The following is a 23,563-nucleotide window of genomic DNA, read 5'->3' as shown; positions in this document are numbered from 1 at the left end:
GGGGACCTTGTTGTCAGGGAGTTTAGGACTGGCTCCAGAGCAGTTGGATTAATTGCACCATGAGGTGGGTTCTGATTTTGGTATTCGCTTGTGCGATTGGTTGGTTAGTCAGACATTGTCAACAGGCAAAAGGGGAGTTTTTCTTACCCCACATATTCTTACTTTGGTAAAGGAGAAGATATGGAAAGGTGAGTATGTTGACATATTTGAGCTAATCGATGCTGATGGAGTATAGCATCTGACTGAAGCAGACATAGTGGGTAATAAGGATTTGTTAGCAGCTCTAGCGGCTTTGAGTCAGAAGAGGGCTGGAAGGTTTAAAGCCAGGACTTGAGAGAATTGGGTTTTGTTTTTTTTTATTATATGGCAGTCTGTTTGTAGAAAGATAGCTCCCAGACTTTATCACTGTTTGCTTATTTTTGACAATCAATGAGACACAGAGGTTGTGTGCCAGAAATACTTGGCTACAGTAGGATCTGCAATTACACAAAATGAAGGCTGTGATACAGTCATTGAAATGAGAGGTGAGGCATCCAAATACATTGGCTAGCATGAGTGGCTTACCTGGAATAAATCAAGTAGGAGGAGAGATGGTTAGTGCATGTTGAGTGCTTAATTTTGGTCGGTGTGCTTGGCCAGCATGTAGATTTTTGCATACTTGCTCAGTTTGTGCTGGGGTGCATTCAGTTCCACAATGTTGGTGCCCATGGGTGGTTTAGTAGCACATTGTTTCACCCATGAATGATGAGTCAGCAAAGGTTGGACAGCATAGTAGTTTTTTCAGGCAGAGAGGTATTATCTCCTTTTGAAGGCAGAGAGGTAAGCCCATTAAAGTCCAAGTATTGTGGTGGGTCTTGGTGAGCTTTCCAGATGAGCAGGTCACTGATAAGTTGATTCTGGGGTTTTTAATGCGATTTTCCATCAAATCAAGGGTGCAAGGGCATGTTGTGGTTTGTAAAAATGTGCTTTCCGTTTTAGGGAAATTAAAGATTTTGCAGGGTCTTACTGAAAAAGAGTTGCAAGCCTGTAGGTTATTGGGCCTTTTAGCTTAGGTTCATAGGTTCATACTAGGCTATCTGCCCTAAGGCATTTATAAGCCTAGCCAGAGTGTATGTGGCTTACACCACCCCTTAGGATGAGAATACTACGCCCTTTTAGGGTTTAGTTTACTATGCCTCTGTCTAGTAGTGACACAGAGATGACCCCCGGGGTAAACCTACGATCTCCCATCCACTCGTCGAGATTTCTCTTGAATAGAGTCAGTGAGGGGCTCTGCCTAACATGGACTGGGATTCTGTTCCAGAGTGTAGGGAGCCTCTGGGTTATGAATCTGTCCCTCCAGCACGTCCTATTTATTTCTGTGTTGAGGTTTAAGTCACTTGTTCTCGTGGCTCTGATGGATTTGGATTTTCTGAGGTAGAGCATGTCCATTAATTCAGGATTGGACATGGCCTTGTACGTCAGGCACAGATCACCTCTGAGTAGGCGGTATGCGACTGAATAGAGCTGGAGTTTTTTCAGTCGGGCAGCATATGACATATGTTTAAGACCCTTTATCCTCTTGGTGAGGAACTTTTGGGGTCTTTCCAACTGCTGCAGGTGTCGGGTGAGATACATCCCAAATGGGGCATTGTACTCAATCATTGGCCTGATAAGAGAAGAGTACAGGGGCACAATGACCTCTCTTGATCTAGATGTGAAATCCTTCATGATAAGGTGGGCAATATAGAAGGTTTTCCTAACCACTTTGGCAATGTGAGTGTCAAATGAGAGGTTACTGTCAACCCGGGTCCCTAGGTCCCTGATTACCTCTTCTGTACTGAATGGATTACCACCTATGTGGTAATTTGTCGGTACCTTGTTTTTCCCAAAGGGTATGACTATACATTTTTTGGCGTTCAGCTTAAGGCCATGGCTCTGGCACCAATTATCCATTTCTATGAGGCCTCTCTGAAGGATGTTTGTGTCCGCTGGAGTATCAATTATGGCACCCAGTTTGCAGTCATCTGCGAACTTTGTCAGCCACAATCCTCCTATGTTTGCCTGTACCTCGAAAAAATAAATGCAGAACAAGAGGGGTCCCAGGACAGAGCCCTGTGGGACACCGCTTGTGACTGGCTTAGAGTCTGACATAGCTCCAGCAACTCTGACCCTGTGGGTTCTGTCCTTGAGCCAGTTTGCAACCCATTTTGTGACATATGGGTTTACATTTAAGCTGGTGAGTTTGTCTATGATGCCTGAGTGGGGTATTGTATCAAAGGCTTTTGCAAGGTCAAGGTAGGCTGTGTGAACTGCCTTACCCTCATCAATGGCCTTAGTGACTGTTTCAAAAAAGTCGACCAAGTTCAAAAGGCTTCCCCACTTTTTGTTAGTTTTAAGGTATCTTCTTTGGGGTTGGTCCCTAAGAAATCATCCAGGGAGTTTCAAATGATTCACCATTTATCTTTTCCACAGGGTGAGTCTGTCAATGATTTTATTTGCAAAGAGGATTCGTATGTCAGATATGCATCTTTGGACAATGCAGTGGAGATGATTAAGAGGGTCAGGGATCCTTGGCTAGTGAAGGTGGACATGAAGTCAGCATTTCATTTGTTGACAGTCCAGGAGGATGAATGGCTATTACTGATTATGGTGTTTATCAAGTTTTATTTTGATAAGGCCATGCTCATGGGTTGCATGGTGTCTTGTACCACTTTTGATAAATCTAGTTTTACTCTTCACTGGATATGGCAGTAAAAGGTGGGTAATCAGAGGGATGTTCATTATTTATATGATTTCCTTTTGGTAGGTTAAGGTTATGAGGGAGCTAAAGAAGGGATGCAGGCTTTCATAGATATGTGCAATGAGTCGTGTGTTCCTCTTGCAGAGAAGAAGCTAGAATTACTGGCCAAGGCTTTAAGTTTTTTAAGTTTGACAGGTTATGCAGGATGAGATTTGTTTTGTTTCCCTGAAGAGAAAATGGAGCATTTGAAGGCTAAGCTTGGGTGGTTTAGAACTAAAGATAAGGTGTGGATTAGGGGCATCATGGAACTTTTAGGTCTTTTGAGCTTTGCATGTTGGGCAATTAGTACAGTTAGAACATTCTGCTGGTCAGTAGCATTTCTGCAAAAAGGGGGAAAAAGCAAACACCACTGGGTGTGATTTGATGTTAGTACAAGAGGACAGGAATTTTTGGGCATTATTTCTTGACTGCTTGAATGGCATTTCATTTCGGCAGAGAGAACAGGTTAATCAAGCGGATGCACAATTTTTCACAGATGCTGTGGGGACAGGGAATGGGAACATATTTCAATGGAGAATGGTTTGTGGCTTGATGGCCAGATGAATGAGAAGAAGAGCGGAAGATGTAGCTTTCCTGGAGATGTTGCCTATTTGGGCAGCCTCAGTAGTTTGGCAGGAACATTTGTGTGACAGGAAAGTGTTTTTTTTAAATCAGACAATCTGGCTGTGGTGCAAGTTTTTAATCTAAGTTCATCCTGTTAGTTTTAAGGAAACTCATTTTGCAAAGTTTATGGACTAATTCCTCCTTTCTAGGTGTGCATTTACCAGGTGCAACAAATTCAATATCTGACAGCCTTTCTCCTTTTTCAGTTTCACAGGTTTTGACATCTGGCTGTGGTATCTTGGTCAGATGTAGCGGGATGGCTTATTCAGCAATCATCGTTTGCATTGACTCAGAAGGCTTATTATTGGGCATTGTTTGCATTTGGTGAATATGAGTTGGAGCTGCCAGAGAAAGAAAGGGTGTGGTCTTTGAAGATGCAATTGAATTATTTGTATAGGGAGTGGCTGAAGAGACAGGAAGTTAAGTCAGTTAGAGTACATTTAGCAGCTCATAGCATATTTGCTAGGTGGGTGAGATTAGAGGACTTAAGCAAATCATGGATAATAGGCTGGATGTTGAAAGGGCAGGATCGGGATCATGGTAGGATGAGTGATGTGTGGCTGCCTATGACGAAACATGCCTGTAGGGTGTTTTTGTCAAAAATGAGGTTATTAGTGGGGAATTTCACAGATTACCCACTTTGGGCTACTTTGGCAGTGCACATGTACAAAGGATCATTCAGAGTGAATGAGCTGTTAGGTTCATTGCTGCAGGGGGGGGGGGCATTTTTGTTTTTTTCTTCCACAGTGTTGGTTTCGTTACAGCAATCTAAAATGGATCAGGTGGGCAGGAGGAGAAAGATTATGTTACTAGCATGTGTGTAGGAGTTCCTTTGTCCAGTGTCATAGGGTACGAAACTGCAAAATTCACATGGAGGTAGACCCCAGGGTTTTATTTTTCATACCTGAAGTGGGAAGGTGGTAGAATCCAGACAATTTATATACATTTGATATAGAAGGCCTTTCAGTGCTTAGGTTTCCAAAGTGAAAGGTTTCCCAAGCATTTTGTTTTTGATTGGGAGGGCATCTGACTTGGCAAGGAAAGGGAGATCAGTAGAGTTATAAAGAGGTTTGGGCAGTAGTCAATAGGGGCATTTTTATCTTATATTACGTAAGTGGAGGGTTATGATTGAAAACTACTATTAATTATGTTTTTTAACCCCTTTTCCTTTAGGTGGGGTTGTTGTCATATTGGGCCATTCCCTTGTGTATTGGGTAACAAAGCAACCTATGATTTGACCAGATGGTGTGGAATTCAGGTTGCTACAATAAGGGTGGAAAGTGTTTTGGCAAGGTTTTAGAGCTACAAGGTGGCATCAACTTGTGGACAAGTTGGAAGATATTCAGTGCAGGATTGGGATACCATGTATTTTGGTCCACCATTTGGCAGGTAATGAGCTGGGGAGAGTTCCAAAGTGGCAGTTATTGGCTATGATGGTGGGGATTTGGCAACTTTGAGGCTAGGTTTCCTTCTATGATTATAATTTGTTCAGAGATAGTACCACGCTTAGTTTTGAGGAATGCTGATGATAAGTTTATGGCTGAGTGGGCTCACCATTTCATTAATCATTGGCTTTCAAGGATTGTAGGGGGGCAGCTAGGTACGTATACCATTGAGTATAGATATTTTGATGACCTGGATCTGGGTCTGGACCTGTTTAATGTGCACCATTCATTGATATTGAAAATTTTGATTATGTCGTTGTAGACTTTGAGGATGGGGGAACAGCCTGTGTCAGGATGGTAGGCAGAGAAGAAGGGCTGTGTTGTACCCCTTTTCTGTCGCCCTTCTAGTTATTTCTGTTTGAGATGGTATAATGTGTTTGTTTGTAATAGAAGAGGATGGTATCATTCTGCTTCTAACAGGAGGTTGAGTTTAAGTAAGCAGATCGATTTAATGCTGCTTTACATCAACAGCATTGTGAAGGTTGGTGGGTAACATTGCCTAGTGTAATCTGTTATGTTGGAATTTATGATATTGAGTGTACTGAAGTAATCATATGTTTTTGTGGTTGATAAATGACTGTCTTATCCTAAATGGTGTGATTACTTGTGTGCAAGGGGGTCTTGGTAATAGCAACAGCAGCAGCTTGTAGTTCTGAGACACTGTGCTCTATCTTCTAAATTCCTTTTTGTGTGGGAATACTTTATGGAAAGCATTTACTTGATGCATCAGTAGGCCATCATTAATTTCTTCAAATTTCTGTAGTTGATCTTGCTTTCTCTGTGTAAGCAGCAACAGATTTTAGGTTTCATGCATGTCCTTGTCAAACAATATAGCTTTAGTGACACAGTCATTAATAGGTTCATAGGCTCAAAGTTTGGAACCAGGCTATCAGCCCTAGGGCCTATACAAGTGTAGCCATAACAATTCCCTGGCTATTTCTTCCCGCAATGTTAACTTCCCTCGACCCCTGTCTAGCAGGGTGACTGACGTGATCCCCGGGATGAATTTCCTATCTCTCATCCAATCGTCAAGGTTCCTTTTGAAGAGGGTCAAAGAGGCACTCTGCTTGACATGTATGGGCAGTCTATTCCAAAGTCTGGGGAGTCTCTTGGGCAGAACCCATCCATCCAGCATTTTTTGTTCATTGTGATGACAAGGTTTAGATCCCTGGAGCGTGTGGCTCTGAGGGATTGGGATTTCTTTAAGTGTAGCGTGTCCAGCAGCTCTGGGTTTGACATGGCCTTGCATGTTAAGCAGAGATGGCCTCTGAGAAGACGATATGTGACAGAGTATAGCTGAAGTTTTTTTAGGCCGTCAGCATAGGGCATCTGCTTTAGGCCTGTGATTTTTTTAAGTGATGTATTTCTGCATCCTTTCCAGTTGTTGCCAATGTCTTGAGAGGTACATACCAAATGGGGCATTGTATTCTGTAATGGGTCTAATGAGGGATGAGTACAGTGGGACAATGACCTCCTTTTTTCTGGATGAAAAGCCCTCAGTGATGAGGTGTGCCACATAGAAGGATTTCCTGACTGTTGTGGTGATGTAGTTATCAAAGGTGAGACCGCTGTCCACCTGTGTCCCCTAGTCTATTATCAAACTTTCGGAGTTTAGTGTACTGCCACCTATGTGGTAATTCATGGGTACATGTTTTTTCCCAAAGGGGATACCTATACATTTCTTGGCATTGAGCTTGAGCCCATGGCTCTGGCATCAAGCATCTGTTTCTTTAAGGCCCTTTTGTAGAATATCCACAGCATTTGGGGATTCAGTAATGGCTCCCAGTTTGCAGTCATCTGCAAACGTTGTTAGCCAGAGTCCCTTAGTGCTGGCCTGTACTTCAGAGAAGTAGATGCCAAACAAGAGTGGTCCCAGGACTGAACCCTAAGGTACTCCACTTGTTACTTGCCTGTAGCTGGATTTGGAGTCAGCTACTTTTACAGTGTGGGTTCTGTCAGTAAGCCAGTTGGCAACCCATCGAGTGACATAGGGATTAATGCCCAGCTTAGTAAGTTTATCTATGATTCCAGAGTGAGGATGGTGTTGAAGCCCTTGGTGAGGTCCAGATAGGCTGTGTGGACTGCCTTACCCTTGTCTACAGCTCTGGAGATTGATTCAAAGGAGTCAATCAGGTTCAGAAGACAAGATTTGCCCTTCAGGAATCCAAACTGGGTGGGGTCCAGTGTATGAAGGTTGCCAATGTCTTTGTTTATAAGTTCCATGATAATACATTGGCCTTGCAGATCAGGCTCGTCAGACTGATGAGGCAGTAGTTACCAGGATCCAAGGTGGATCCACCCTTGTGGAGTGGGATAATTGAGCTGTGTGCCACTCAGTGGGCACAAAGTCTGTGGTGAGGCTCTGATTAAACATGACACTTAGGTGAGGTGCCAGTTCATTTTGTAGTTCATGTAGTACACAGCCCGGGATGTTGTCTGGTTCCATGTATGCTGTATTCTTAGCTTTAGAGAGTGCATTTTTTTACCTGTGTGGCCTTTATTATCTGAATTTGGCAATCTTTTGGTATTGAGATGGGTCCTTTTGGGGGTGAGTAGGAAGTGAAGTTTGCACTGAATCGATCTGCCAGGATATTGGCAATATCCTTGGGATCAGTATATTTAATGCATTCTGTTGTAACTTAGAGCAGATCTGAGCATTGCCATTTAGATTCTTGACATAGCTATAGAAAGCCTTGTGATTGTCTTTGGAATCTTTGGCAATTTTATTGTCGTAACTAGTATTGGAGGATTTTATGAGGGAACTCAGCTTTTTACTGAGGCTGGTAAGGGTATTTTTTTCATCCTGGAATTTTCCTCTTTTCTGCAGCAGTTTCTTCCTTTTGTTGTAAAGTTTGTTTATGGCAGGGGACCACCAGATTGGCTTCCTTTATTTGGAGGAGCGTGCCTTGGTTGTATTTGGGATGGCACAATTCATGCATGAGTGGATGTGCTCATACAGTGCCTTAGTGTAGGATTCAGCAGTTGAACTTTCAGTTCCGGTCTGCATGGGTGTCATAAAGTTTGTCACTTCTGACTTGAGTAGCATGATGTTGGCTTTGGAGAAGTTTTTTTACAGAGGTTTCATTACTGGGGGGTGAGGATGGATGTGGATGTCAAGGGTGATTAGCTTATGGTCAGACCTGACCAACAAGGGGGTGAGCATAGGTGTGGACCATCGATTTTCCATGCTGGTAATGACCAGGTCGAGGATATTGGAGCCCCTGGTAGGACTAAGGATTAGTTGATCCAGGGCATTGGAATTTATGAATTCCAAGAACCGTTGGGCAAAGGTGTTGGCACACTAGTAGTTTTCCCTGTTAATGGCAGGGTAGTTGAAATCACCCAGTATTAGGGTGTTTGGTTTTATCTTAATATTTCCCAGTATGTTTAGAAAGGTGTAGTGAGAATCTTGGGGCAGGGTGGAGGATCTGTAACAAGCTACAATTTGGATTGCAGTCTTACCTAGTGTTAGTTGCACCTGGAGAATTTCACATGCATTGTGTTGGGCAACTAGCCTGGTGGTTTGAATATCCTTGGTGAATATGGACATTCCTCCACCTTTAGGGTTTCGGTCCTAATTTGGTGGCCGAAAAATGTGGTAAGAGTTGTAGCCTGGTATTGCAGGGATGCTCTCTGGAGAATTGAACCAGGTCTCTTACTGCACAGATTTCGATGTTCTCCATTTTTAGGAGTGCCTTGAGAGAGAGCATTTTGAGGTTTAGACTTCTAGCATTGAGTAACATTACCTTCAGTGTTTGCATGCTTGTACCTGTTAGGTGGTGGATTTGTCCTTTGAACTTTGCTAAAAAAGGCACAATAGAGGTGGTTAGAGCCTTTGCCAGTAACCTGAAGTCCAGGGGCAACAGGTGCAGACCATCTCTGGCAAAGCATTGTGGTCTGTCGATCATGCTTCCCAGGCAGACAGATACTAGATCCCCTTTGAATGACACCAGAAGCTTAGCCAATTGTTGAAGTCAATCATTTTGTCCTTATAATGTGGTATCATTCTGGGCAAAGGCAGGATGCTACTCAGGGTCATGCCTGCCTGGGTGACATGATCTGAGTGCTCTTCCCTGTCACTTTTCATGTAGTCTAGGGAGGTATGTCTCAAGTCATTCACTCCAACATGGACAATAACAGAGTCATATTTGTACTTGTTGTGGAGTGACTTGAGTGCATGCGTTATATGGCGGATCCTGGCACCCGACAGGCAGCTAACTGTAATTTTCTCCTTGTTCAGCCTGGTGAGTGGGAATCAGTGTGCCTGACTATAGAGTTATCTATGACTAAAGTGTTGTGTACATTGTCTTGCCTTAGGGGCTATTGTTGGGTGGCACTCTGGTGTTGTGAGCAATGTGACACTTTGGTTGTGATTGGTCTTTTTATTTCAGCTTTGGAGGTCCTTGTTGCTTGGGCAGGTTACTGTTAAGGGCCTCCACATATGAGGGTTTAGTGTTGCTATGTGACCATGTTGGTGGTATGGGTTTAGAAGGGCTATGTGTTGCTTGAGGTGTAGGATAGGTGTTAACCTTTTCCTCTTTACTGTCTAGCGCAATCTTGGGTGGAGAGAGATTTGCTTCCAGTTTGGCTATTTAATTGCATCTCTCGCAGGTTGTAGTGCTGGGTGGTAGGAGGAGATGGCTGTTTGTATACATGAGGCAATTGCTGCATTGCCCCAGTATGCCCAGATTCACCAGGTGGACAGGAGAAATCACCAGAAGCTGACCCTTGGACATGCCTGGTTTGGTGCTTTTTTTTTGTGAAGTACGAGAGCTGTTTTCCCTTACCTTACCAAGTTACTTTGCAATTATAGGCTATGTGAAGATTGGGTAGAGATGAGTGAAGGCTGCCAGCCTAACCAAATAGAATTTGATACATAATTCTGTCAATTGTCTGCATGAATGTAAAATACAAGCTTTACTCCTTAAATGAAAGAAAATACTAAAATGTTGAACTTCAAGATTGTTACAACATTGCCATCTGCTGTAAAGAAAACTAAGTCAAGAATTTTTGTAGGTTCATATATTCATAGGTAGGTACTAAGCTATTGGCCATAGGGCCTATATAAGCCTAGCCAAAAATATACCCTGCCTTTCGCCACCCAAGAAAATTATTTTCCTGTGCCCCTGTCGAGCAGAGCCACAGAAGTGATCCCTGGGGTGAATTTCCTATTTCCCATCCAATCATCAAGATTTTTCTTGAAGAGTGCTAATGAGAAGCTCTGTTTAACATAGATAGGTAGTCTGTTCATGAGTATGGGAAGTCTCTGGGACAGGAATCTATCCCTCCAGCATGTTCTGTTTATTATGGTGACAAGGTTTAGGTCCCTAGAGTGTGTAGCTCGGAGGGATTGGGATTTCTTTAAGTGGAGCATGTCCAACAGCTCTGGGTTTGACATAGCTTTGTATGTTAGGCAGAGATCACCTCTGAGTAGGCGAAATCCGACGGAGTAAAGCTGGAGTTTTTTGAGACGGTCTGCATAGGGCATCTGTTTGAGTCCAGTAATCCTCTTTGTGAGGTATTTCTGTGGCCTTTCCAGTTGTTGTAGATGTCTTGTGAGGTACATACCAAAAGGGGCATTGTACTCTATAATGGGTCTAATGAGTGATGAGTAGAGGGGAACAATGACCTCTTTTTTTCTGGAGGAGAAACCTTTTTTGATGAGGTGAGCCATGTAGAAGGATTTCCTGACCACTGTGGTGATGTGACTATCAATGGAGAGACTACTGTCCACCTGTGTCCCAAGGTCTCTTATCACATTTTTAGTGTTAAGTAGACTACCAGCTATGTGGTAGTTCATGGGTACAGAGTTTTTACCAAAGGGGATGACAATACACTTTTTGGCATTGAGTTTCCAGCCATGGCTTTGACACCAGGCATCTTTCCTCAGTGAGGCCCTTTTGTAGTATGTCCGCATCTTTAAGAGTTTCAATTATGGCTCCTGTTTTCTGTCTGACTATACAACTCATCACTGCCTTGATCTATGTAAGTAAGTTAAAGTATTTTTGTAGCAATAGCTAGGAATTAGAAAAGTTTAGACTAACTGTTTTTCTGTTATGTCAGAACTGTACTACTGAAGTAAGTTTCTGCATGATCTCCGAACTCTCGAATAGCACTGTAGTGTAATAGTATTGTCTTGTGTTTTTGTATTTATTATTAAATATTTTTACACCCTTTTCAACTGTAGCTGGTTTACGTAGAGATAAGTAAAAGCTCTAGAGTATATTGCATATTTATAAAGTTTATTGTACAAAGCCACTTTAATAAGCCTTAAGACTGTTTAGTCACATTTACTATTGGATAATAATATTGCACAGTAATAACTGGGCACCCTTTTAAGGGCCTTTGGGTAGCTGATAATTATTAGCTAGTGGTGGCAGTAAATACTACCGTATGGTCTTTTTAAAGGGGCACAGCTGGAGAATCTGTGTCAGCCTTTCCCAGGAGTGTCTGTGAAGTTGTATAAATACTTATCTCACAGTGTGTGCGTGTGTCAGCTACCTGGGCAGGGACACGAAGCACTGGTTGGACAGAGAGGGTACTGGAGGTTAGCTTGCCAGCTAGGCTGAGATCTGGACCCTATAGCTGTGCCAGTGGGGAGTCTTATAGGAGACCTGGAGAGCAAGGGAGCAACCAGCCTCAGACTGATTGCTCTGTGTGCTCTTAAGTGAAATTGCACTTTACTGTGTGTATTTGTTATTCTTTCTCCTATATGAGACACCCTCTCTGGTGTTAGTGGTGAGGATTGAGGCTACTGTATTGCTGGGCCAGAGCATGGATGTCACATATTAATTGGTGGCAGTGGTTGGGATATCCACCTCACGTTTGTGGTGGCAGTGGTTGGGATATCCTCATATTTGTGTTTGGCAGCAGTGGGATATCCACATCATATATCTCTTGTTTTTCCTGCTTTACTAGTTTAGTCCAGTTTCAGAGTTGCTGATTCCTGGGCTTTGGTTGTAGTTCCTGTGTACTGTTTCCTTGCCTTATTTGGGGGAAGGGAAGCTACCTTACTTTCCTGCTTTACTAGTTTAGTCCAGTTTCAGAGTTGCTGATTCCTGGGCTTTGGTTGTAGTTCCTGTGTACTGTTTCCTTGCCTTATTTGGGGGAAGGGAAGCTACCTTGCTTACCAGTGGGAGTGGGAAGCATTGAGCTGCCTTTGTCCAGTTTTGTGAGGTTTCAGCCAGTAACTAGTAGTTTATTGGTCATTTTGGGCCAGTTTCTAGCTTTTTCCAGCCCCTGGTATAAAACTTTCAGCTTGTACCTACTCAGCACAGACTCCACGTGGGCCAGCAGAGTAATCCAGGCTGCAGAGAGCTGAATAAGTGACTTTTCTTGATACTAAGTATATTTTTGTTGCTTTCCACATCTGAATACCTAGCAACTGTATTTCGCCTGCCTTTCTGTTACATTGAAGCTGTTTTACTGCATTTAACTTAATATTGCACTTGGAATCCTTGTTTGTTACTATTTGACTGTATTTGTAGCAAATTCTTCTGTGTAAGCTGTAGTAGCTGATTCATAGCATTTATAAGTGTTTGCTGTACCTGTTTCTGCCTGTTTTGTGAAAAAAAGAAAAAAAAGAAAAAATATCTCTTGTTTTTCCTGCTTTACTAGTTTAGTCCAGTTTCAGAGTTGCTGATTCCTGGGCTTTGGTTGTAGTTCCTGTGTACTGTTTCCTTGCCTTATTTGGGGAAGGAAGCTACCTTGCTTTCCTGCTTTACTAGTTTAGTCCAGTTTCAGAGTTGCTGATACCTGGGCTTTGGTTGTAGTTCCTGTGTACTGTTTCCTTGCCTTATTTGGGGAAGGGAAGCTACCTTGCTTACCAGTGGGAGTGGGAAGCATTGAGCTGCCTTTGTCCAGTTTTGTGAGGTTTCAGCCAGTAACTAGTAGTTTATTGGTCGTTTTGGGCCAGTTTCTAGCTTTTCCAGCCCCTGGTATAAAGCGCTAAATCGCGTTAAGCGCGATTTATGCACACTAGGGCAGTGCGGTTAAGCAGGTTTAAACTATTCGCTACCTAAAGTCCGCTCTTCAAATTTTCCCTTAAAACTACCTTCCTCGAACTATACTACTGATCAAATCAGCGTATCCTATAACTAAAAGATCAACTCTACTTGACTCCAAGTAGACTATTCTCTATCTATTAAACCTAGCACTTGCTCCTACAGTACTTATTACCTTGATACGGCACTCTTGTCATAGATAGTACCCCAAAAGGCAACCCCCATTTCTCGGTCACCCACGTCCCCAGAATCTTTTTTAAAGTTTTTCGTCTACCCTTCTAGCATGTCGAGGGATCAGTTGCTAGTGTCCTCTCCTGCTCAGCTGGTGAACCTGGGAATATTGAGGCAATGTTTCAATTGCCTCATGTACACAGACAACCCTTTCCTCCTCCCACAAAACACAAATACATGCGAGAGATGTAACTATACGGCCAAACTGGAGGCTGAGCTCTCTCAACATAGGACTGGCAAGACCAGTCAGGAGGAGAAGGTTACCACACACACTATAGACCCAGTCTCACATAGTACCATTACAACCTCAAATCATACACATAAACACACAAAGACATACTGAGGCTCTGATCAAAAATCTACCAAAACAGCAGAGGCCACCAAAGCAGACACCCAAACAACCACCACCTCAGAACACAACACCCAACACCTAGACCTCACAGTCAGAGTGTCAAACAGTCACAGCCCTTAAGGCCAAACACAATGCCAGACACACTAGTCATTGGTGACTCCATAGTCAGACACACTGATGTCCTGCTCACCAGACTGAGTAAGGAGAAGGTCACAGTAAGCTGCCTGTCGGGCGCTAGAATCCGCCACATAACGCAAGCACTCAGGTCTCTCAACAGCAGGTACAAATATGACTCAGTCATTGTCCACGCTGGTGTAAACGACCTGAGACGTACCTCCTTGGACTACATGAAAAGAGACATTGAGGAGCTCTGTGATTATGTAGCCCAGGCAGGTATGACCCTGACCTTGAGCAGTATCCTACCTTCACCAAGAATGATGCCACAATACAGAGATAAGATGATCAGCTTTAACAATTGGCTTAAACACTGGTGTCATTCAAAGGGGATCCAGTATCTGTCTGCCTGGGATGACATGCTGGACAAGCCACGCTGCTTCAAGGGACGGCTTGCACCTGTCACCCCTGGGATTCGGATATTGGCAAAGGCTCTTGCCACCCCATAGTGCCTTTTTAGGCAAGGCTCAAATTCTAAACCTACCACCCTAGAACACAAAAAGGAAAAAACTAAGGGAAAACCTGCTCAATGCCAGAAGTCTAAATCTCAAAATGCACGCACTCGAGGCCCTTCTCAGTATGAAGAACATCGATGTCTGTGCTGTGACAGAAACCTGGTTCAAGGCTCCTGAGAGCACCCCAGCTATCAGGTTTTACCTCATATCATGCGTTCCGGCCCCAAAATCCGGACAATACCAAGAACGGAGGGCGGGTATCCATATTCATCAAGGACACCCACACCTCAAGACTGGTGGCAACGCATGATGCATCGGAGACCATCCAGGTGCAATTAACCATAGGCAAGACTGCTCTGCAAATTGTAGCATGTTACAGGCCACCCTCACAAACTCAGGAAACTCACATGGCCTTCCTGAAAACACTAGAGGGGATAAATGTATCACCAAACACCATCATACTAGGTGACTTCAATTACCCTAATATAGACTGGGAACACTACTCAAGCCCAAACACCCTAGCCCAAAAGTTCCTGGAATTCATAAACTCAAATGCCATGGAACAACTAGTCACCATCCCCACAAGAGGAGATAACATACTTGATCTCATCATCACGAACATGGGAGCACAATGTTCAACACCGGAAGTATACCCCTCACTGGTGAGATCAGATCACAAACTAATCTCGCTGGAGGTCCTCATCCCACCCCACCTGAAATAAAAAGACCACAGTAAAGAACTTCTCAAAAGCCGACTTCACACTTCTAAAGACTAGTGTGGTCTCCTTTCAGGCCCCGAGGCGGAAAACAATACTCAAGCCGCTGAATCACTTACAAACGCCTTCTACCAGCACCTGCAGGACTGCATGGATAAGGCAATCCCAAGCAAAACAAAGACTCTTTGTACCAAAGGCAAGCGTCCAGTCTGGTGGACCCCAGCCATAAACAAACTCTACAACAAAGGAGGAAGCTACTACAAGATAGAGCAAAATCCTTAAAAGGTAAGACACCCTTGATCACTATAAGTAAAAACTAAGAGCTCTCATAAAATCATCCAAAGCAAATTTCGAGAGAAAAATAGCTAAAGACTCAAAAGACAATCATAAGGCCTTCTTTAGCTATGTTAGAAACCTAGGAGGAAACTCCCAGATATGCTCAGAACTAGTTCAAAATGATGTGAAGATTACTGATCCTACAGACATTGCCAACATACTGGCTGACAGGTTCAGTGCAAACTTCTCCCCTCCCCAAAAGGAGAGATATCTATACCAAATGAGTGCAGCCCCCAAACATCTCCAGCGCCCAAGTGAGAACTGCTCTCTCCAAAGCAAAAACACAGCATCCATGGGACCCGATGGTGTCCCCGGCTGTGTGCTCCACGAACTCAATGAGGAATTAAACCCACAGCTAGGACAGCTGTTTAATCAAAGTCTTACCTCTGGATACGCACCCAGGAGTGGCGCACTGCAACTGTGGTCCCACTTCACAAAGGCGGTGCCTCCACAGACCCTGGAAATTACCGGCCCATTAGCTTGACAAGCCTTATCTGCAAAGCCATGGAGAGGATCATAATGGACCTCATAAATAAAGACATAGGGAATTTGCAGACTTTGGATCCAACCCAGTTTGGCTTTGTCAAAGGCAGATCATGCCTTTTAAACTTGGTTGACTTTTTGAAACAGTCACCAAAGCCATTGATGAGGAAAGGCAGTCCATACAGCCTACCTCGATCTGGCTAAGGCCTTGATACAATACCCCACTCGGGTATCATTGAAAAACTCATCAGCTTAAATGTTAACCCATACATCACAAGATGGGTTGCAAACTGGCTGAGTGACAGAACCCACAGGGTCAGAGTTGCTGGCGCCATGTCAGACTCAAAGCCTGTCACAAGTGGTGTCCCACAGGGCTCAGTCCTGGGCCCACTCTTGTTTGGCATCTACTTTTCCAAGTACAAGCAAACACAGGAGGGTTATGGCTGACAAAGTTTGCAGATGACTGCAAACTGGGCGCCATAGTAGAAAACACATCTGACACAGATATCCTTCAGAAGGGTCTCACAGAAACGGATAACTGGTGCCAGAGCCACGGCCTAAAGTTAAATGCCAAAAATGCATAGTCATACCCTTCAGGAAAAACAAGGTTACCCCTAGCTACCAAATAGGTGGCAATCCACTGAGCACAGAAGAAGTTATCAGGGACCTGGGGACCCAGGTTGATAGTAGTCTGTCATTCGACACCCATGTAGCTAAAGTAGTTAGGAAGTCCTTCTACATTGCCCACCTTATCATGAAGGGATTCTCATCTAGATCAAGGGAGGTCATAGTCTCCCTTTACTCATCACTCATCAGACCAATGATTGAGTACAATGCCCCATTCGGAATGTATCTGACCCGACACTTGCAGCAGCTGGAGAGGCCACAAAAGTTCCTCACCAAAAGGATAAAGGGTCTCAAAAATCTGTCCTATGCTGCCCGACTGAAAGAACTCCAGCTCTATTCAGTCACTTACCGCTTGCTCAGAGGTGACCTTTGCCTAACATACAAGGCCATGTCAAACCCAGATTTGATGAATATGCTTCACCTCAAAAAATCTAGATCCATCAGAGCCACAAGGGCGGGAGACTTAAACCTCGACACGGCTATTAATAGGACGTGCTGGAGAGATAGATTCATCACCCAAAGACTCCCTATGCTGTGGAACAAAATCCCGGTACATGTGAGGCAGAGCACCTCGCTGGCCTTGTTCAAGAGAAATCTTGACCAATGGATGGGAGATCGCAGATATACCCCAGGAATTACCTCAGTGTCACTGCTCGACAGAGGCACAGCAAAATAATGGGTATAGTTCCCCATACTAAAGGGGTGGCGTAAGCCACAAAACAATGGGCTAGGCTTATAAATGCCCTCGGGCAGATAGCCTAGTATGAACCTATGAACCTATGAACCTTTTAGTTGGCAAATACTAACTGCCTTATAGTGTTGTGGGTAGAGTGAATCCTGCAGCTTATGTACAGTGATCTCTGTAGGTGTTTTGTACTCTAAAACAACCATGCAGTGAATACTCAAAGTTCAGATCCCAATTGTTTTATTTCTTTTGTTAGCTTAGTTAGTCAGGGTGAACAGGCAGCATGTCAGCAGAGGAGTATGGAAAGCTGACAAGGAGCCAGCTGGTGGAGATGTGCCAGGCTAGGGGACTGGTGCATGGAAACCTGACTAAGGCAGACCTGATTGCAGCCTTGGTTACAGCTGCATCAGAAAACAACATCCAGGAGGACAATCAGACTGGCAGTGGAGATACAATATCCTTGGAGAATGGACAGCTCAACTTTTCTGGGAAGGACAATCAGACTGGCACTGGAGATACAATCTCCTCATGAGAATGGACAGCTCAGCCTTTCTGCAGTGGACTTAAAAATCCAGCTGGAGCTAAAGAGACTTGAGTTGGAGACCAGGCATTTGGAGGGAGAAGTTGAAGAAAAGTACCATCAGAGGAGGCAGGAGAGGCAAATGCTGACTTTTCACCAGAGTCATGTAGGTAATGAGGAAGGGAGTAACTGGACCCCAGAAGCACAACAGGTCAGTAAATTTTTTCTGCAATTTAAAGCGGGGGATAATTTTGATAGTTTCATTCATATGTTTGAGAGGGTATGCAAACAGTATAGTGTTGACCAAAGGCTCTGGGTATGGTTCCTGACCCCCTTACTCCATGGGAAAGCTGTAACTTTTTTGTCAAAAAATGCCTGACACTGTCTGTTTTGATTATACTGCTGTTAAAAAATGTCTTTTAGAATGTTTTAAGATAACACTTGAAATGTATAGGAAAAAGTTTTGTGAGCATAGATGCAAGGCAGATGAAAGTGTGTGTGAATATGTTGCTGAACTGAGCACTTATTTTCATAGCTGGCTAAGTGGATGTCAGGTCACCACTTTTGAAGGGCTGGCAGACCTTTTGGTGAGGGAACAAGCCATTAGCACTTTGCCTGAGAACATGAGGTTCTGGTAAGCTGACAGACAATGTGCTACTTCAGATGAGTTGTGGAAGAAGGGACACCTATACCTAACAAGCAGGGCACACCTGCACAGGAAGGGGATCCCCAATACTGCTCATGGGTCTAAAGGAACCCATGGTGAGCAGCACAGACTGCCCCAACAGAATCTGCTAGTAGCAGGGGAAGCCACTAGTCCAGGTACACATCCAAGAGGTAAGGTTACATTTTTTGAATGCAACCAGTGGAGCCATGTGACATACAGGTGTCCATGGAGACAAAGTGGGGAACCAAAGGTGAGGGAGCCAGTAAGGGGGAAAGACAAAATGCCAATAGTAGGTTGTCTTGAGACAACAGGGATACTAAACTATCATCCTGCAGATGTCCTGGGAGTGAAGGATTTGGATGAGGCAGTATCATGTAGATATGCAGTTACATGCAGTGAGGCTAGGAGACAAGAATGTGGGTCTGGTAACCTGGGGGAGACCCAGACATACTGCATACTTGCAGCCAGGCCTGGTGAGGTGATTACTTCAGGGAGTGAGCTACACTGTAGCAGTGAGACTGAAGATGAGCCACAGCTGCTTGTGAGTACTGATGTTTCCTTGCACAGGGTAACTGCAAAGGTAGAGGTGGGTAGTAGTACCCAAGCTGACTGTGAGGCACCACTGTCAGAGGATGCCACACTTCCTGTGTAAGGGGAGCTGGGAAGGGTTACAAGGAGAGAGTTGAGACAGGCTCAGCTCTCAGACCCTACATTGCAAGGCCTGAGGCAGGTAGCTAGGGAGGCATCTGATTCTCAAGGAAAGGGGGACTCTGTATACTGGGACAAAGGGTTATTATACAGAGTGTGGACCCCTAAGGGAGGGCTAGAAGGTGAGAGAGTGCAGAAGTTGGTAGTGCCTAGAACCTACCATCTGGTGCTTCTAGCCATAGCCCATGATATTCCCTTTGCAGGTCATATGAGCATAAAACATACAAAGAAGCATATTATGCAGAGCTTCTAGTGGCCTGGAATTTCCAGAGATGTAACAGGATACTGCAGGACCTGAGAGCAGTGCTAAAACATAGGCAAGGCAGGAGACAAGGTGAGAGCTCCTTTGATGCCTTTGCCTGTGATTGAGGTGCCATTTCAGAGGGTAGCTATGGATATTGTGGGCCCTCTGAGTACCCCAAGTTACACAGGGAAAAAGTGTATCCTAGGGGTAGTGGATTAAGCTACACAATACCCTGAGGCAGTGGATTTGTCCTCCATTGAGGCAGAGAAGGTGACAAATACGTTGTTAGAGATTTTCAGCAGGGTGGGTTTCCCAAAAGAAATACTGTCTGACAGAGGTGTCAGTTTCATGTCAGACCTGCTGGCTTGTCTGTGGAAGTCCTGTGGGGTGAAGCACATGAAGATCACCCCTACCATCTCCAGACTAATGGTCTTGTTGAGAGGTTAGACTCTACAATCAAGTCCATGCTACGGGCATTTGCAGATCATTTTAAGAGGGAGTGGGACAAATATTTGCCCCATCTGTTGTTTGCTTACAGAGAGGTTCCCCAGGAATCCACAGGTTTTTCACCCTTTGAATTGCTGTATGGGTATAGGGTGAGGGGACCTCTAGATTTAATTCAAGTGGGAAGGTGAGTGAGTCTCACAAGGAGTCTGTTGTGGCATATGTCCTAAACCTCAGGACAAGGCTCAGAGAACTCAAGGGCGTGGCCCAGGAGAACCTGGCAGAAGCTCAGCAACAGAAAAAGGTGTGGTATGACAGGAATGCTCAAGCTAGATAGTATGCTGTGGCACAGCAGGTAATGGTTCTAATTCCTGTCAGACACAACAAGCTGAAAGAAGCTTGGGAGGGTCCCTACAAGTTGGTAAGAAAGGTAAGTGATGTTAACTACATGGTGGAACTGCTGGGCAGAAGTCAGGGGCACAAATTGTACCATGTTAACATGATGAAACCTTACCATGAAACAGAGGCCCTTGTGCAGAGCATTTGCAGTGGATTGCAGGAGGAGTCTGAGTGAGATCTGGTGACTGATCTCCTCAGTGAGGCTCGGGCTGACACCTCAGTGGAAGGGGTAGCAATATCCCAGCAGCTATCTCCTACCCAGGTTTGAGAAATCCAAACAGTGTTGCAGGAATTTGGGAACATGTTCACTGGGAAACCAGGATGGACCCACCTGGTGCAGCACCAGGTGGATACAGGAATCCAAAGGCCTATTAGGCAGGCCCCTTGTATGGTGCCTGAGAGAGTCAGACAGACTCTGAGGTAAGAGGTACAGGAGATGTTGGAACTAGGGGTGATTCAAGAGTCCAACAGTCCCTGCGTCTCCCCAGTGGTGCTGGTGCCAAAAAATGATGGCAGCACCAGGTTCTGTGTGGATTACAGGAAATTAGTCACACAGAGTCAGATGCTTACCCCATGCTAAGAACAGATGAAGCCCTAGAGCAGCTGGGTGGGGCTAAGTATCTTACAACCATTGATCTTACCAAGGGGAGCCCTTGACTCTCAGTGCTAGAGAGAAGTCAGCTTTTGTGACTCTTTTGGCTTGCATGAGTTCACAAAGATGCCCTTTGGGATGAAGAATGCCCCAGAGACTTTCCAGAGGCTGGTAGATCATATCCTAGCAGGAACAGGAGGGTTTGCCCTTGCTTACCAGGATGATATTGCCGTCTACAGCCATTCCTGGCCAGAGGACCTTCAGCATGTCAGGGAGGTGCTGGGCAGACTACAGAGGGCAGGGTTGACAATTAAGCCAAGCAAATTTCAGGTGGGTATGGCAGAGGTCTCCTACCTAGGACATAGAGTGGGGAGGGGTATGTTAAGGCCAGAAGTTGCCAAAGTGGAAGCCATTCAGGCATGGCCTGCACCTGTTACTAAAAAGCAGGTGAGGGCATGTTTTGGGACAGCAGAGTACTGCAAAAAGTTTGCCCCCAGTTATAGTACCATAGCTGCTCCCCTCACAGACCTGACAAGGAAGAACAGGCCAGATAAGGTAGTGTGGACTCCAGCATGTGAGCATGCATTCCAGAAGCTTAAAGAAGCTTTAGGAGGACCCCCCTGTGTTAGCCAGACCAGATTACAGCAAATAACCTGTTGTGCAGGTGGATGCTTCAAACCATGGGGTGGGGGCTGTACTTAGCCCGATTTCTTCAGAGGGAGAAGAGCACCCAGTGGTTTATCTCAGTCATAGGCTTCAACCCAGGGAGGAATGCTATGCAGCTGTATAAAAGGAATGTCTAGCCATAGTGTGGGCACTGCAGAAACGTCAGCCTTATCTGTATGGAAGAAAACTCAGTGTAATGACAGATCACAACCTCTTAATATGGTTAAACAGAGCCAGCCAGCAAAATTCCTGGTTGCTAAGATGGAGGCTAGGGTTGCAAGTGTATGATATGTCAGTGCAGCAATGCAGTGGAAGTAGCAATGCCGATGCAGATGGGCTCTCAAGACAGGGAATGGGGTGAGGTATACTCAGATAGACCTAACCCTTTCAAGTGGCATTTCTCAAGGGTCACTTGTAAAACTAGCTTGAGTTCTCCAGGGGTGGAGAGATGTGAAGATTAGGTAGAGATGGGTGAAGGCTGCCAGCCTAGCCAGATAGAATTTGATACATAATTCTGTCAGTTGTATACATGAATGTAAAATGCAGGCTTTCTTCCTTAAATGAAAGAAAATATGAAAATGTTGACTCTCAGGATTGCAGCAACATTGCCATCTGCTGTATGGAAAAAAAGTCAAGAATTTTTGTCTGACTATTCAACACAGCACTGCCTTGCTGTATTTAAGTTACTTTAGAAGTATATTTTCTTGTAGTAATAGCTATGAATTAGAAACATTTAGACTAAGTGTTTTTCTATTATGTCAGAACTCTACTACTAAATATTTATTGGAATAAACTCAACTGCCCCTCTCCCTCCCTATCCATCAACCTCTACAATTTCACTCACACAATCCTCACTATCACCCGACCTAACAAAACTAATCCCCCTGGATCCATCTTAGACTGGATCCTAGTCTCTAACCCTAACAAAATAACCAACTCTGACACAATTTCTGATACCATTAGTGACCATCTCCCAACCTTTATTCATCATTCTGCTAGCTCTTCCCCATACCAGCATCAATTTATCCAAACTCGCAACCTTAGCAACTTCAACCCCACTACGTTCTCTAATTTATTCAAACAAATGAACTGGCATATTCTGAACACCCTACCCCTTGATAAAGCTATACACCATTTCAACACTGTCTTCCTTGATACTTTAAACTCCTTAGCTCCCTTAAGAAATAAAAGGATCAAAAGTAACACAGCTCCATGGCTTACCAAAGGGACCAAACAAATTATGCACCAAAGGGACAAACTATGGAAAATTCACCAAAAAAAACAACCTGCCTAACACATTACTTCAATACAAACAGCTCTGTAACCTTGCTAAACAGCTAATCAACAAAGACAAAAAAATCCACTATACTAAGCTCCAGTCAAACAACTATAATAATCCTAAACAATTCTGGAAGTCAATAAACTCACTTCTCCATTCAGGCTCAAAAACAAATCCCTGTCCCAACCCAAGCAAAACTGACCTTGAACTACACTCTGAATTTAATTCTTTCTTCATCAAAACTATTTCCACCCTCACTAAATCCTTTCCTAACAATAACCCAGCTAAGCCTCACCCTCCCCCACCAATCCCACCAAACAACCATCCTCCTCTATTCAAGCTCAAACCTGTTGCTACAACTCTCATAAAAAACTCCTATCCAAACTCAAGCCCTGCTCTAATGCACCCGACAACATCCCCTCATTCTATCCTAAACATGCCACAGATGGTATTGCCCTCCCAATCAGTATAATTATAAACAGATCAATAAAAGAATCCTATGTCCCCAAACTCTGGTGCTCTGCCTTCATTCTCTCTCTCCACAATGGAGGAAAAAACACTGGCATCTCAAACTTCCACCCTATTGCCTTACTCTCCCATATCTCTAAAATCCTTGAAAAGTGCATCCACCTCCAACGTATGCCATTCCTGATCCAAAATAACCTCCACACACCCACTCAGCATGGCATCTGCCCTGGCCACAGCACCAATACTGCCCTAATCTCTTTCTTAGATACTGTTAATAAAGCCCGGCACTCAGGGCAGCTAGTTTCTACTGTTCTACTTGTCCTGTCCAAGGCTTTTGACACTATCTCCCACAACCATCTTCTTTACCATCGCTCTAACATTCACATTTCACCTAAAACTCTTTCCTGGTTCTCCAGCTACCTATCAAACAGATCACAGGCTGTCAAATGGAAAACTACCATCTCTTCCTTCTTAGCCACCCCCACTGGTGTCCCAGAGGGATCCATCCTTGGACCTATGCTATTTAACATCTTCATCAATAACTTTCACACTGCTATTCCTGATACCAAAATCATTCATTACACAGATGATTCAATTCTAGTCTGGTCTGCCTCAAACCTCCCTAAATTGCTGTCAAAAACCCAAACTGTCTTCTCAAAAACTGAAAATCAGATGCACCAAAAC

This window comes from Protopterus annectens, chromosome 11.part0, assembly GCF_019279795.1.
Source record: "Protopterus annectens isolate FY-2018-M chromosome 11.part0, PAN1.0, whole genome shotgun sequence".
In the NCBI taxonomy this organism is placed as follows: Eukaryota; Metazoa; Chordata; order Ceratodontiformes; family Protopteridae; genus Protopterus; species Protopterus annectens.
This window is presented reverse-complemented; position numbering follows the sequence as displayed.